General features: G+C 42.6%; 1 long non-coding RNA gene across 1 annotated transcript in view; it reads right to left on the bottom strand.

Moving 5' to 3' along the window:
- Positions 1-15,664, bottom strand: part of LOC136791978 (uncharacterized) — a 49,312-nt gene extending 33,648 nt beyond the window's left edge. The window contains exon 1 of the long non-coding RNA XR_010836392.1: positions 15,563-15,664. This is a non-coding gene — a long non-coding RNA (uncharacterized lncRNA). The remainder of the gene's footprint in view (positions 1-15,562) is intronic.
- Between the last annotated feature and the right edge of the window lie 15 nt (positions 15,665-15,679).

The following is a 15,679-nucleotide window of genomic DNA, read 5'->3' as shown; positions in this document are numbered from 1 at the left end:
ATAGTCTTGGCTACTCACCCTCTCTTACACGTACCCCCATTGATAATCAATCAAGAGCTCCTATACTCACTCTCAAATCTGTCCATTTCTTTTCATCTACTGCTGCCATTGTAGTCCAAGTCATTATCCCTTGCCTGGACTTTTGCATCAGCCCCATACCTCTATCCACTGGCCTCCTTGTATCCACTTTGGCCCTCCATGCTATGTTCTTGTTCAAACACAAATAGGACCGTGCACTCCCTCGGTTTAAAGTCTTTCAATGATCTCCTATATCCTTGGAATGTACTACAAATTGCTTAATATAATTCATAAGACGTTGCATGATCTGGACCTTGCTGTCTCTTCCACCTCAGTCTCATATCATTGCCTTTTTTTTTTTTTTTTTTTCTGTGGCCAGTCACACCGATCTGATCTCAGTCTCTTGGACCTGCCAAGGTTTTCCCACATTTGGGCCTTCACACTTTCCCTCTGCTTAAACAGCTCTTCTCCATTCTCTTTGTCTGGCTCTCACTCATCCTTCAAGTCTCAGATTAAATAGCACTTCCTCAGGGCAGCCTACCCTAACACCCCAGAGTGACTCAGCTCACTCTGTTGTGTGTTTTCTTAACCTTCTGAACTTCTGCTGGGCAGCACTTTGCTTGTGATTCTTGTAATCATTGTAGAGTATCTGTTTCATGTCCATTTTCCCCACCAGAGCATTAGCTCCATTATGACAGACCATGCTTATTTTACTCACCATTGTAGATGAGCATATAGTTAGATGCTCACTAAGTATTTCTGGGCTGGCTGACAATTGGGGAGGGCCCAAGTTGCACTGTTGCCTGAGGTTATAACCCCTCCACCATCCTTTCCTCCCTTAAGGGCAGTTATAAGACCCAGGGCAAATGGAAGTACTGCATGACTTCATGCACTGTCTAGTACAATATGAAAGAATATTCATCACAATTTTACTTATTAGAGTGAAAAATCGGAAAAAGCCAATAGCCCCTAAATATCCAACAATGTGGGAATGGCTTCATATATTACACCAGTGGTTTAAAATAATTGTCTAGGGCTTCCCTGGTGGTGCAGTGGTTGAGAGTCCACCTGCCGATGCAGGGGACACAGGTTCATGCCCCGGTCCGGGAAGATCGCACATGCCATGGAGCGGCTGGGCCCATGAGTCATGGCCGCTGAGCCTGCGCGTCTGGAGCCTGTGCTCCGCAACAGGAGAGGCCACAAGAGTGAGAGGCCCGTGTACCGCCAAAAAAAAAAAAAAAAAAAAAAAAAAAAAAAAAAAAAATTGTCTAATAGATCTAATCCCTATTTTTCAAATAGAACCTGGAATAGGACCCCAATGTAAAATGCACTAAAATGGGGCTATTCTAGTTGAATGTGGGATGGGGCAGAGCTTCATCTCTTAGGCCTCCCTAGCTTTCCCTATCTTTTCCCCTCTCTCACTTTTCATCCTTTCTCCCCCAGGTCTTGAAGACTTTCCAGTTCCTGGCTCTATTCACTCTTTTAAAGCCAGGACATCATTTCTGTTTAGGTTTCCATGAGACACTCCCAAATGCTTTGTTGTGTTGTTGTTATGCTGGCTCAAGTTGGTTTTCTGTTACTTGTAATTTGTAAAAAACAAAACCAAAAAACCTTAAATAATACTGTTGCAGCTTGAGATTCATTTATGTAATGAAAAGAGAATTGGGTTTGGAGACAGAAATCTGGCTTTAAATCTAGGTCCTGACTTCAGGCAAATTAATCATTTTCAACTCAGTTTTCTCATCTGCAAACGGGACTATACTTTTTCAAATATTAAAAACAAACAACACTAATATATTAAAAGGATCTGTATCGAGCAGGCTCTCAACAAATGTTAAATAAATAAGATTAAAGTCTTATTAGAAGTCCCTCCTACCCCCTCCAACTGGAAGGAGTGCATACAGTGTGGCCAAAGTTAGCAAGGTTGCCATCTTGTGGAGATTTACTGACACACTTGTCCAATGTCACTAAGCACATTTGAAGTAAAATGTTCAAGAATCTAGAGCTCCCTAAAAGGATGGCAAACACACCAGAGAGACATTGGAATGAAGCTGATAATAAAAGACACGAGACAAGGGTAATTCACCATTGGAAAGAGCAAGGAATAAAAAACCAGGACTGAACTTTCAGGAACTGTCACGTGCAGCAGAAAAGTCAGGGGAAGGGGCAGGAAGGAGTGACTGATGGAGGACAAGTGCACAAGCATAGCCTGGTGTAACACTCAAGCCATGGTTGACATACCTATCTTCAATGTTAGCTAACCTGATCCTATCTTGTTTTTTTCCAAGATCTCAAAAGGTATTAAGAAAAGCAGTTGGGGCTTCCCTGGTGGCGCAGTGGTTAAGAATCTGCCTGCCAATGCAGGGGACAAGGGTTTGATCCCTGGTCTGGGAAGATCCCACATGCCGCGGAGCAACTAAGCCCATGCGCCACAACTACTGAGCCCGTGTGCCACAACAACTGAAGCCTGCGCTCCTAGAGCCCGTGCTCCGCAACGAGAGAAGCCACCGCAATGAGAAGCCTGTGCACCGTAACCAAGAGTAGCCCCCGCTCGCCACAACTAGAGAAAGCCTGCGCGCAGCAAAGAAGACCCAACGCAAACAAAAATAAATAAATAAAATAAATTTAAAAAAAAAAAAGAAAAGCCAGCTGACACCATAATCCTTATAATACCATTGCTCTGGGCCATTCAAATGCTACCTTTGTCTCTTAAATCAACGCTTCACCCTCCTTTTACACCTTATTACAAGATACCACTGGTAAAGATTTTAGTAATTATGAGGATACTGCATGTTAAGGGTTATCACCACTGCACCAGGAATGGGGTACTCATTAGGGTCTGATCTTGTGCCAGAATCCCATCCTAAGAATCTTCTTTCTAGGGTCACTTCTACCACCAAAACTTTTAGACTTGATTTAAAGCAGAGCCTGAACAAGGGCTTGCAAACAGGTATGTAGTTTATTCTCAGAAGTGATCCCAAGGGACAAGAGTCAGAGATTGACTAGGAAGAATAAAATGGGCAAACCAGGAAAGCCAATCTGAGGAGGAGTGCTCCAGAAGGTCACTGCTTTGGGCACGTAGGGCTCGATTTCCCTGAAGAGGCAGTGTAGGATGTGACTCTCATTTGTTCAACCAAGGGAAGGAAGAGTCGAGTATTTATTCACCAGCTCCTGTTCTTTACTGGTCAAGGGTTTCCTGACTGCTGGTAAACTCCCTTGCACTCTCTCAAGTTGGCACTTTTAGGCTGACACATGAGTCAAAATTATTGTGCAAGTTCTCCCAGGCAAACCCTGAGATGAGTTCCATGAGTGAAGCCCGAGAGCAGAAAGCGAGATATTTGGAGAAAGCAGATGAAGATTTGGACTGTTAGGTCACACTTGCATCCACCTGGTTGCCATAGCAATAGCTGGAGTAGAAGCTGCACCCAGAGGCAAAAAAGTGCCCAATACATGGCCATAAGTAAGAGACAACATCTTGCCAGATTGAAGTTCTAGCCTACATAGGATTCACTATTTGTTCTGAACCAGTAACCAACGTGTGGTAGCACTTCACTCATAGCCAAAATAGATGGATCCGAGAAGAAAAGGGTATATGTGGAGTGACACTTCTATTATACTTAAATGATTACGTTTAAATGTTTATCTTCATGTCTCTGTGAGTCTGACTATGGATATTGACAAGTTTTATTACCCAAGGGAAGAATGCGTCTACTAGAGGACATGAAAATAGTTCCACTGTATTGGAAGGTAAGGCTGCCATTTGCCAATTTGGGGCAAATTTGTCATGCCAGTAGGTGAACAGACCAAAAAAAAAAAAGATTATTTCAGTGGTCTGCTAGAGTCAGCTCATACAGACTTACATGAGTTGATTGAGTATATGTATTAGTTTCCTATTATTGCTATAACAAATGACCACAAATTTACTGGACTAAAACAAAACAAATTTGAGAGGACAGACAGCAGAAGCAAGAAGAACTACAATTCTGCAGCCTGTGGAATGAAAACCATATTCACAGAAAGAAAGACAAAATGAAAAGGCAGAGCACTATGCACCAGATGAAGGAACAAATTAAAACCCCAGAAAAACAACTAAATGAAGTGGAGATAGGCAACCTTCCAGAAAAAGAATTCAGAATAATGATAGTGAAGATGATCCAGGACCTTGGAAAAAAGAATGGAGGCAAAGATCAAGAAGATGCAAGAAATGTTTAACAAAGACCTAGAAGAATTGAAGAACAAACACCCAGAAGAATTAAAGAACAAACAAACAGAGATGAACAATACAATAAATGAAATCAAAAATACACTAGAAGGAATCAACAGCAGAATAACTGAGAAAGAAGAACGGATAAGTGACCCAGAAGACAGAATGGTGGAATTCACTGACACGGAACAGAATAAAGAAAAAAGAATGAAAAGAAATGAAGACACCCCAAGAGACCTCTGGGACAACATTTAACGCACCAACATTCGCTTTATAGGGGTCTCAGAAGAAGTGAGAGAGAAAGGACCCGAGAAAATATTTGAAGAGATTATAGTCAAAAACTTCCTGAACATAGGAAAGGAAATAGCCACCCAAGTCCAGAAAGCACAGAGAGTCCCAGGGGATAAACCCAAGGAGAAACATACTGAGACACATCATAATCAACTTGACAGAAATTAAAGACCAAGAAAAATTATTGAAAGCAACCAGAGAAAAACGACAAATAACATACAAGGGAACTCCCATAAGGTTAACAGCTGATTTCTCAGCAGCAACTCTACAAGCCAGAAGGGAGTGGTACAATATATTTAAAGTGATGAAAGGGAAGACCCTACAAACAAGATTACTTTGCCCAGCAAGGATCTCATCCAGATTAGATGGAGAAATCAAAAGCTTTACAGACAAACAAAAATTAAGAGAATTTAGCACCACCAAACCAGCTCTACAACAAACACTAAAGGAACTTCTCTAAGTGGGAAACACAAGAGAAGAAAAGGACCTACACAAACAAACCCAAAACAATTAAGAAAATGGTAACAGGAACATACATGTCGATAATTACCTTAAACATGAATGGATTAAATGCTCCAACCAAATGACACAGGCTCGTTGAATGGATACAAAACAAGACCCATATATATGCTGTCTACAAGAGACCCATTTCAGACCTAGAGACACATACAGACTGAAAGTGAGGGGATGGAAAAAGATATTCCATGCAAATGGAAATCAAAAGAAAGCTGGAGTAGCAATACTCATATCAGATAAAATAGACTTTAAAATAAAGAATGTTACAAGAGACAAGGAAGGACACTACATAATGATCAAGGGATCAATCCAATAAGAAGATATAACAATTATAAATATATATGCACCCAGCATAGGAGCACCTCAATACATAAGGCAAATGCTAACAGCTATAAAAGAGAAAATCGACAGTAACACAATAATAGTGGGGGACTTCAACACCTCACTTACACCAATGGACAGATCATCCAGACAGAAAATTAATAAGGAAACACAAGCTTTAAATGACACAATAGACCAGATAGATTTAATTGATATTTATAGGACATTCCATCCAAAAACAGCAGATTACACTTTCTTCTCAAGTGCACACAGAACATTCTCCAGGATAGATCACATCTTGGGTCACAAATCAAGCCTTGGTAAATTTAAGAAAATTGAAATCATATCAAGCATCTTTTCCAACCACAATGCTATGAGATTAGAAATCAATTACAGGGAGAAAAAAATGCAAGAAACACAAACACATGAACGCTAAACAATACATTACTAAATGACCAAGAGATCACTGAAGAATCAAAGAGGAAACCAAAAAATACCTAGAGACAAATTACAACGAAAACACGACGATCCAAAACATATGGGATGCAGCAAAAGCAGTTCTGAGAGGGAAGTTTTTGGCAATACAAGCCTACCTCAAGAAACAAGAAAAATCTCAAATAAACAATCTAGCTTTACACTGAAAGGAACTAGAGAAAGAAGAATAAACAAAACCCAGAGTTAGTAGAAGGAAAGAAATCATAAAGATCCGAGCAGAAATAAATGAAACAAAATAAACAATAGCAAAGATCAATAGAACTAAAAGCTGGTTCTTTGAGAAGGTAAACAAAATTGATAAACCTTTAGCCAGACTCATCAAGAAAAAGAGGGAGAGGACTCAAATCAATAAAATTAGAAACGAAAAAGGAGAAGTTACAACGGACACCACAGAAATACAAAGCATCTTAAAAGACTACTACAAGCAACTCTATGCCAGTAAAATGGACAACCTGGAAGAAATGGACAAATTCTTAGAAATGTATAACCTTCCAAGACTGAACGAGGAAGAGATAGAAAATATGAACAGACAAATCACAAGCACTGAAATTGCAACTGTGACTAAAAATCTTCCAACAAACAAAAGTCCAGGACCAGATGGCTTCACAGGTGAATTCTATCAAACATTTAGAGAAGAGCTAACACCCATCCTTCTCAAACTCTTCCAAAAAATTACAGAGGAAGGAACACTCCCAAACTCATTCTACGAGGCCACCATCACCCTGACACCAAAACCAGACAAAGATACGACAAAAATAGAAAATTACAGACCAATATCACTGATGAATATAGATGCAAAAATCCTCAACATAATACTAGCAAACAGATTCCAACAACAGATTAAAAGGATCATACACCATGATCAAGTGCGACTTATCTCAGAGATGCAAGGACTCTTCAATATATGCAAATCAGTGTGAAACATCATATTAACAAATTGAAGAATAAAAACCATATGATCATCTCAATAGATGCAGAAAAAGCTTTTGACAAAATTCAACACCCATTTATGATAAAACTCTCCAGAAAGTGGACATAGAGGGAACCTACCTCAACATAATAAAGGTCATATACAACAAACCCACAGCAAACACCATTCTCAATGGTGAAAAACTGAAAGCATTTCCTCTAAGATCAGGAAGAAGACAAGGATGTCCATTCTCGTCACTATTATTCAACATAGTTTTGGAAGTCTTAGCCACAGCAATTAGAGAAGTAAAAGAAATAAAAGGAATGCAAATTGGAAAAGAAGTAAAACTGTCACTGTTTGCAGATGGCATGATACTATACATAGAGAATCCTAAAGATGCCACCAGGAAACTACTAGAGATAATCAATGAATTTGGTAAAGTTGCAGGATACAAAATTAATGCACAGAAATCTTTTGCATTCCTATACACTAACAATGAAAGATCAGAAAGAGAAATTAAGGAAACAATCCCTTTCACCATTGCAACAAAAAGAATAAAATACCTAGGAATAAACCTACCTAAGGAGGTAAAAGACCTGTACTCAGAAAACTATAAGACACTGATGAAAGAAATCAAAGATGACACAAACAGATGGAGAGATATACCATGTTCTTGGATTGTAAGAATCAATATTGTGAAAATGACTATACTACCCAAAGCAATCTACAGATTCAATGTAATCCCTATCAAATTACCACTGACCTTTTTTACAGAACTAGAACAAAACATCTTAAAATTTGTATGGAGACACAAAAGACCCCGAATAGCCAAAGCAGTCTTGAGGGAAAAAAATGGAGCTGGAGGAATCAGGCTCCCTGACTTCGGACTATACTAGAAAGCTACAGTAATCAAGACAATATGGCACTGGCACAAAAACAGAAATATAGATCCATGGAACAGGATAGAAAGCCCAGAGATAAACCCACACACCTATGGTCAACTAATCTATGACAAAGGAGGCAAGGATATACAATGGAGAAAAGACAGTCTCTTCAGTAAGTGGTGCTTGGAAAACTGGACAGCTGCATGTAAAAGAATGAAATTAGGGCTTCCCTGGTGGTGCAGTGGTTGAGAGTCAGCTTGCCGATGCAGGGGACACGGGTTCGTGCCCCGGTCCGGGAAGATCCCACATGCCACGGAGTGGCTGGGCCTGTGAACCATGGCCGCTGAACCGGCGCGTCCGGAGCCTGTGCTCCGCAACGGGAGAGGCCACAATAGTGAGAGTCCCGCGTAAAGCAACAACAACAACAAAAAGAATGAAATTAGAACACTCCCTAACACCATACACAAAAATAAACTCAAAATGGATTAGAGACTTAATGTAAGACCAGACACTATAAAACTCTTAGAGGAAAACATAGGAAGAACACTCTTTGACATAAATCACAGCAAGATTTTTTTTGATCCACCTCCTAGAGTAATGGAAATAAAAACAAAAGTAAACAAATGGGACCTAAGAAACTTAAAAGCTTTTGCAAAGTAAAGGAAACTACAAACAAGATGAAAAGACAACCCTCAGAATGGGAGAAAATATTTGCAAAGGAATCAATGCACAAAGGATTAATCTCCAAAATATATAAACAGCTCATGCAGGTCAATATTAACAAACAAACAACCCAATCAAAAAATGGTCAGAAGACCTAAACAGACATTTCTCCAAAGAAGAGGTAGAGATGGCCAAGAAGCTGAAAAGCTGTTCAACATCACTAATTATTAGGGAAATGCATATCAAAACTACAATGAGGGGCTTCCCTGGTGGCCCAGTGGTTAAGAATCTGCCTGCCAGGGCTTCCTTGGTGGTGCAGTGGTTAAGAATCTGCCTACCATTGCAGGGGACACGGGTTCAAACCCTGGCCTGGGAAGATCCCACATGCTGCGGAGCAACTAAGCCTGTGCACCATAACTACTGAGTCTGTGCTCTGGAGCTCACGTGCTACAACTACTGAAGCCCACGTGCCTAGAGCCCATGCTCCACAACAAGAGAAGCCACTGCAATGAGAAGCCCACGCACCTCAATGAAGTGTAGCCCCCGCTTGCCACAACCAGAGAAAGCCGGCACGCAGCAACAAAGACCCAACGCAGCCAAATATAAAAATAAATAAATAAATTGATTGATTAATTAAAAAAAATTAACTACAATGAGGTATCACCTCACACCAGTTAGAATGGCCATCATCAGAAAATCTACAAACAACAAATGCTGGAGAGGGTGTGGAGAAAAGGGAACCCTCTTGCACTGTTGGTGGGAATGTAAATTGATACAGCCACTATGGAGAACAGTATGGAGGTTCCTTAAAAAACTAAAAATAGAATTATCATATTACCCAGCAATCCCACTACTGGGCATATACCCAGAGAAAACCATAATTCAAAAAGACACATGCACCCCAATGTTCATTGCAGCACTATTTACAATAGCCAGGTCTTGGAAGCAACCTAAGTGCCCACTGACAGACGAATGGATAAAGAAGATGTGATACATATATACAATGGAATATTACTCAGCCATAAAAAGGAATGAAACTGGGTCATTTGTAGAGATGTGGATGGATCTAAAGACTGTCATACAGAGTGAAGTAAGTCAGAAAGAGAAGAACAAATATCATATATTAACGCATATATGTGGAACCTAGAAAAATGGTACAGATGAACCGGTTTGCAGGTCAGAAATAGAGACACAGATGTAGAGAACAAACGTATGGACACCAAGGGGGGAACGTGGTGGGTGGTGGTGGTGGTGGGATGAATTGGGAGATTGGGATTGACATATATACACTAATATGTATAAAATAGATAACTAATAAGATCCTGCTGTATAAAAAATAAATAAAATAAAATTCAAAAAAAACCCCCCAAAGAAACAAATTTATTATCTTTCATATCTGGAGATCAGAAATCCAAAATGCAGCTTACAGGGCTGAAATCAAAGTGTCAGCCCAGCTGTGTTCCTTCAAGAGGCTCTAGGAGAAAATCTGTTTCTTGCTTTTTCCAGCCCCTAGCGGCCACCTACATTCTTTGGTCATATCACTAGGACTTCTGCTTTCATTGTCACATCTCTTTTTCTGATTGACTCTCCTGCTTCCTTCTTTCTCTTATAAGGTTCCATGTGATTGTATTTGGCTTACCTGGATAATCCAGGATAATCTCCCCATTTGAAGATCCTTAATTTAATCACATCTTCAAAATTCCTTTTGCCATGTAAGGTACTACATTCACAGGTTCCAAAGATTAGGATGTGGACATCTTTGGAGGGCCACTATTCCACATACCACAGTGCATTTTTCTTCAGTAATATAACATTGGTAGCTTAAAGCTGGCCATGGTGGGAGTATTTACCATACAGAAATCGGCAAATGCTACAAATCCGGTATTTTACCCATGGAGGGCATATTGTTAAAGTTTAAATGTATACCTCTGATTATGATGGTTGGTTAGGTGAATGAGCCATTATTAAGGCAAAAGAGAATTGTCACTATGCAATAGAGAGAGGGAGGATTATGATATAATCCAGAGGATACCTAGGGCACCTCCTAGTTCTGCCATGCTCAGTGCAAAAAATTATGGAAATATTATACAGGCAGGACCACCAAGTTCTTCAATCCCTCAAGAAAAAAGCTTTGGGTGACCTATAGAAAATGAGTTATAGCCCCAACTAAGTTATGTGATTAAGTTCTAGCTAATGAAGTATAAGTGGAAGTGATACATGCCACTTCTGGGTCAGGAACTTTAAGACAGTAGCATGCTTCCTTCATGCCCTCTTTTCCCATCGCTATGGCCCTGATGAACTTAGGTGTTGGTTGAAGACAAAGAGAATATGGAATGGGTAGTGGATATGTGAAGTCACAACTATCAACTAAAGCCTTGTGATCAGTTACAGAAAGGTTTCGTGTCATGTCAACTCAGCACCGCAATGAGAAGACTGTGCACTGCAACAAAGAGTAGCCCCCACTTGCCCCAACTAGAGAAAGCCTGAGTGCAGCAATGAAGACCCGATGCAGTCAAAGAAAAAAAAAAAAAAGTTAGTGATATAAAGAGAATTCCCTGGTCCAGTGGTTAGGACTTGGCGCTCTCACTGCCGAGGGCCTGGGTTCAATCCCTGGTTGGGGAACTAAGATCTCACAAGCCGAGTGGCCAAAAAAAAGGTTAGAGATATAAAGAAGCAGATAAGGACTTCCCTGGTGGCACAGTGGTTACGAATCCGCCTGCCAATGCAGGGGACATGGGTTCGAACCCTGGTCCAGGAAGATGACACGGAGCAACTAAGCCCGTGTGCCACAACTACTGAGCCTGTGCTCTGGAGTCCACGAGCCACAACTACTGAGCCCATGGGCCACAACTACTGAAGCCCGCGCACCTAGAGCCCATGCTTCACAACAAGAGAAGCCACTGCAACGAGAAGCCCGCGCACCAAAACGAAGAGTGGCCCCTGCTCACTGCAATTAGAGAAAGCCTGTGTGCAGCAACGAAGACCCAACACAGCCAAAAATAAATAAATAAATTAATTAAAACAAACAGAAAAAGAAGCAGATATTTTTGGTGATGGGGCAGTAGTGGCAGTGCCTCTGGTGGCACCATCCAGTGTGTTGACCCTTCAGACCTTATTTTGCCTCCTGGTGGCCTTCACCAGGGACACAGACAATAGACTCTCTGTATTGAATAATAATTGTTACTACTCATTGCATATTTACTGTGAGCCAAATGTTTTATAAATTTTCTCTCCTAATTGTCATCTCAACCATTCAAGATGGATTTTATAAAAATTTATTTACTTAATTTATTTTTTGGCTGCATTGGGTCTTCGTTGCTGCTTGTGGGCTTTCTCTAGTTGTGGCGAGAGGGGGCTACTCTTCATTGCACTGTGTAGGCTTCTCATTGTGGTGGCTTCTCTTGCTGCGGAGCACGGGCTCTAGGTGCATGGGCTTCAGTAGTTGTGACGCATGGGCTTAGTTGCTCTGCAGCATGTGGGATCTTCCCGGACCAGGGCTCGAACCCATGTCCCCTGCATTGGCAGGCGGATTCTTAACCACTGTGCCACCAGGGAAGTCCCTCAAGATGGATTTTAATATCTTTTTCTAAGGCTAACTGACTTGACCAATATCACACATTAAGTGGAAGAGCTGGGGTTCAGGTTCAGGTCAGAGTGATGCCAAAGCCAGATCTTAACCACTACATTATTATATTGCCAATATCTCTTTTGCCTACTTGTAATTTTTGGACCTGAGACCTTAACTCAGGCTGGAGCCAGGGACTCTAGCCTAGGAGGAGAAGAAAGATGGGCTCACATAGATAGTTGTCTGTCATCAGCCCCTTCTGGCAGGGGGACACAGGATCTGCCCAAATGCAAAGAGGCTCTGGGCCAGGCAGCACAGATGCAGGCGCTCCTCTGAGCCAGGCTGGGAAACACTCCAGATGAACCACCAGACTTCTGTGTCTGAAACTCTGAGCGATAAGGAAGAATCTTGGGTGGCACCCTCAGAGACAATGCGATTCTGCAGGTTTAGAAGCAAAATACATGAAGAGGGGGCATGTGTGAGAATCAATCAACTCTCTGCTGACAATTCTTGTTTGAAAAATGATTAACTGCACTCTTCTCCCTTTCTCTCCCCAGGCTGGATTTTGAAGGTCTGAGGCTGAAAACCCCCAAATCTAGTCTTCCACCCATCTCCCATTCACCCATCTCCCAGTCTCAGAGCCACCCAGGCCCTTCCCACCCTTTTCACTTAGTCACAACTTTCCTGAACTATCCATTGAGATAGATTTTTGTGCTAGAGAGGCAAGGACTCTAACTCCAAGGTACTTAGAGAGAAGAAGATATTAAAAAATAATTGCACAAATAATTATTTAATTAAGATTGTGATATCTGCCAAGAAGGAAAAATAATATTCAATGGGAGTGTATCCCTGGGGAACTAGATCGAGTCTGAAGGTTCATATTCAAATCATCCCGTTTCCATCTGTCTTCCTCCTCCTCCCTAGTCCCTTTATAAGAATGCTATCTCCTGCATTGTCCCCTTTGCTGCATCCCCGATACCATAGCTTTGATTCAGACATCACTACATCTTTGCATCTGTTTTCTGACAGGTCTCCCTGCCTCTTTTTTTTACTCACTCAAGCCCATGCTCTACACCACAGCTAGAATTGTATTTCTAAAATGCGATCTGACCAGCTTCCTCTTGCTTTCACACTAGGGTTTCACCTCTCCTGCCTGGCACAGCTTGCTCAACCTCTTTTTTTTTTTTTTTTAGCCTTATCTCCTATTCCTCTCCTACAGGAACCTCTCACCTCATCTAGACACAGATTCCCATCTCCACTACTGTTTACTCACATTTGCCCTGCAATGTTCTACCCATCCATCTCAGCCCAGGATATGACTGTTCTGAATTCAAGGGGCTCACTGAACATGAGCCTGATGAGAGCCCACCATGGATGAGGCACTGAGTACTGGGCACTGGGCAAGATCAGTGAGGAGGAAAAAACCTGGAAGCCAGTAGTCAGCACATCTAGTGATGCCCTCCCCAGATGGTGATACTGGTTTCTACAATAGACTGTGGAAGGTCCACAAGGGCAGTGACACAGTCTGACTTGTCTACTGCTGTACTCCTAGTTGTGCCTGGTGTAAAGTAGCATCGTGCTTAGCACAGAAGAACTCAGTAATTTTTTTCCGTGTATAAATAAATGAATAAATAAAAGTCATGGACATCCCTGGTGGCACAGTGGTTAAGAATCTACCTGCCAATGCAGGGGACACGGGTTCGAGCCCTGGTCTGGGAAGATCCCACATGCCGCGGAGCAACTAAGTCCGTGCGCCACAACTACCAAGACTGCGCTCTAGAGCCCGTGAGCCACAACTACTGAGCCCGCGTGCTGCAACTACTGAAGCCCGCGCGCCTAGAGCCCGTGCTCCACAACAAGAGAAGCCACCGCAATGAGAAGCCCGCGCATCGCAACGAAAAGTAGCACCCGCTTGATGCAACTAGAGAAAGCCCGCGTGCAGCAATGAAGACCCAATGCAGCCAAAAATAAAATAAATTTATTTTTAAAAAAAGTCACAGATACTGTTCTTAAACTGCCTCCCATTGGAGTTACAAGTACCTGTGTTCAGACTTCTTAAAAGATTAGAAGTTCCTGAAGGGCAGGCATTGTGAACATTGCTTGTTTCTCATTACAACCCCATGAATTATTATCCCCAATTTACGCATAGGGAAACTTTCTTCCTTCTCCTTCCTGTTTCCCACTTTCTCTCCCCTTCCTCTAGGATGCATGTATGGTTTTGGTATTTCCTGTCTCTAATCCGGAAAGAGATTTAGAAGGGCTAAGTGTAGAGCTGATTACGATAAGGGACAGGGAGGCTATTTGCCCTAGGTTACACACACATGAATCACTCAACTATAACCTTTTAATTTTATGTCTGAATAGAGTTGGTGTGCGTGTGTGAGAGACAGTGTTTTTGTTAAATGTAAATATTTAAAAGTTACTGCAGTTTTTGTTCCATATTTTGTCATGTGGTCATTTTCTTGTAAATATTCTGGGAGTCATAAAATTGAGAAGAGGCCCAGGTTCAGAGAAGTCAGGTAACCTGACCCAAGTCTGACCCCTGGTAAGCACCTAAGCCATGACTGGAACCCAGGATGTCTCCCCACCAGGGGCATCACTGCTTCCAAATTGTAGCAAATGATTCCAGTTCGGTCTATCATAGGGGTTAAGTTCTGGGATTTAGTTAGATAGATGTGTCCCCTTCAAAATTCCGACACTTTATGAACTTGGCAAGTAATTCAGCCACCTCATTTGAAAACTGTAGGCCGTAATGGTACCTACCGCAGAGAGTTCGTTATAATTAAATGAAAATGCGCTTGAAGCACTCAGCATAGGCCTGGCATGTACTCAGCGCGCAGTAAATGGTAGCTGTTATTATAAGAATTGTATTTGTTGAATGAGTCACTCTGGCATATAACGCTTGCATTCAACTTGAAGCTTGCAGCCGTCACAGCCGTTCAACTGAAGGGGTGGGAACTTGCCACTTTTTTCTGTAAATAAAATCTTTGTAGGAGGATAATCACTGGTTGGAAAGTGTGAGCCTTGAGGAAACAAAGCTCTGATCCCCAGACACAAGAAGCACGGAAGAGAAGTCTTCCCCGCGCGCCGCGGCCACCGTGCAGAACCTCCCCTGGTCTGAGTGGCAGCCGGCTGGCCACGCCCAGCCGGGCAAGGTGCCTCAGGAGCCAGGTTTTAGCCGAGTGGAGCCGGATCCCTTCTAATTCCGCTCATCTTCCCCCCCACCCCGTTTATCTTATTCTCGGGGACAACACCCTGCGCGCGGAGAGGAAGGACTCCCAAACCGCCAGACGGAGGCTTCCGCGCGGCCCCAGACCTGACCATCTATGGTCACAGAGCGCACCGAACAAACAGGAAGTGGGGCGAACTTCCACCTCCCAGCCCGGGGCAGAGCGAGCGGGGCGGCGGCTGGCATGCCCAGAAACGCGGGGTTGGGACCGAGCGCCCCCGCTGACCCCTCCCCATACCCAGCCTCCGCAGGTCCTCCCGAAACACTGTCCAGAGCAATAGCCTCCCCACGTCACAAACAGGGAAACCGAGGTTTGAATACCCAGAGTGAGGCGGAGCTTAGCCTTGATCCCCCTCGGAGAGTAGACGGCCGCCCGTGATTCCCGCCCTCAGAGAATCCTCCGGCTAGACCCTAATAGGGACTGAAGGGTTGAACCCCTTCCTGACTACTGTGAAAAGGAACCGACCTTTGCCAATGAGGCCAAACTGACAGGAGAATTAACCACTCATCTGTCCTCCTCCGGGGGTGGAGCTTAGCCAGCAATTTCGGCCCTTCATTGGTCCGGGCGATTCCGGCAGCGGCA

Source organism: Kogia breviceps, chromosome 1 (assembly GCF_026419965.1).
Source record: "Kogia breviceps isolate mKogBre1 chromosome 1, mKogBre1 haplotype 1, whole genome shotgun sequence".
Taxonomy (NCBI): Eukaryota; Metazoa; Chordata; class Mammalia; order Artiodactyla; family Physeteridae; genus Kogia; species Kogia breviceps.
The sequence above is the reverse complement of the archived record's forward strand: the minus strand, read 5'-3'. Positions and strand labels throughout refer to the sequence as shown.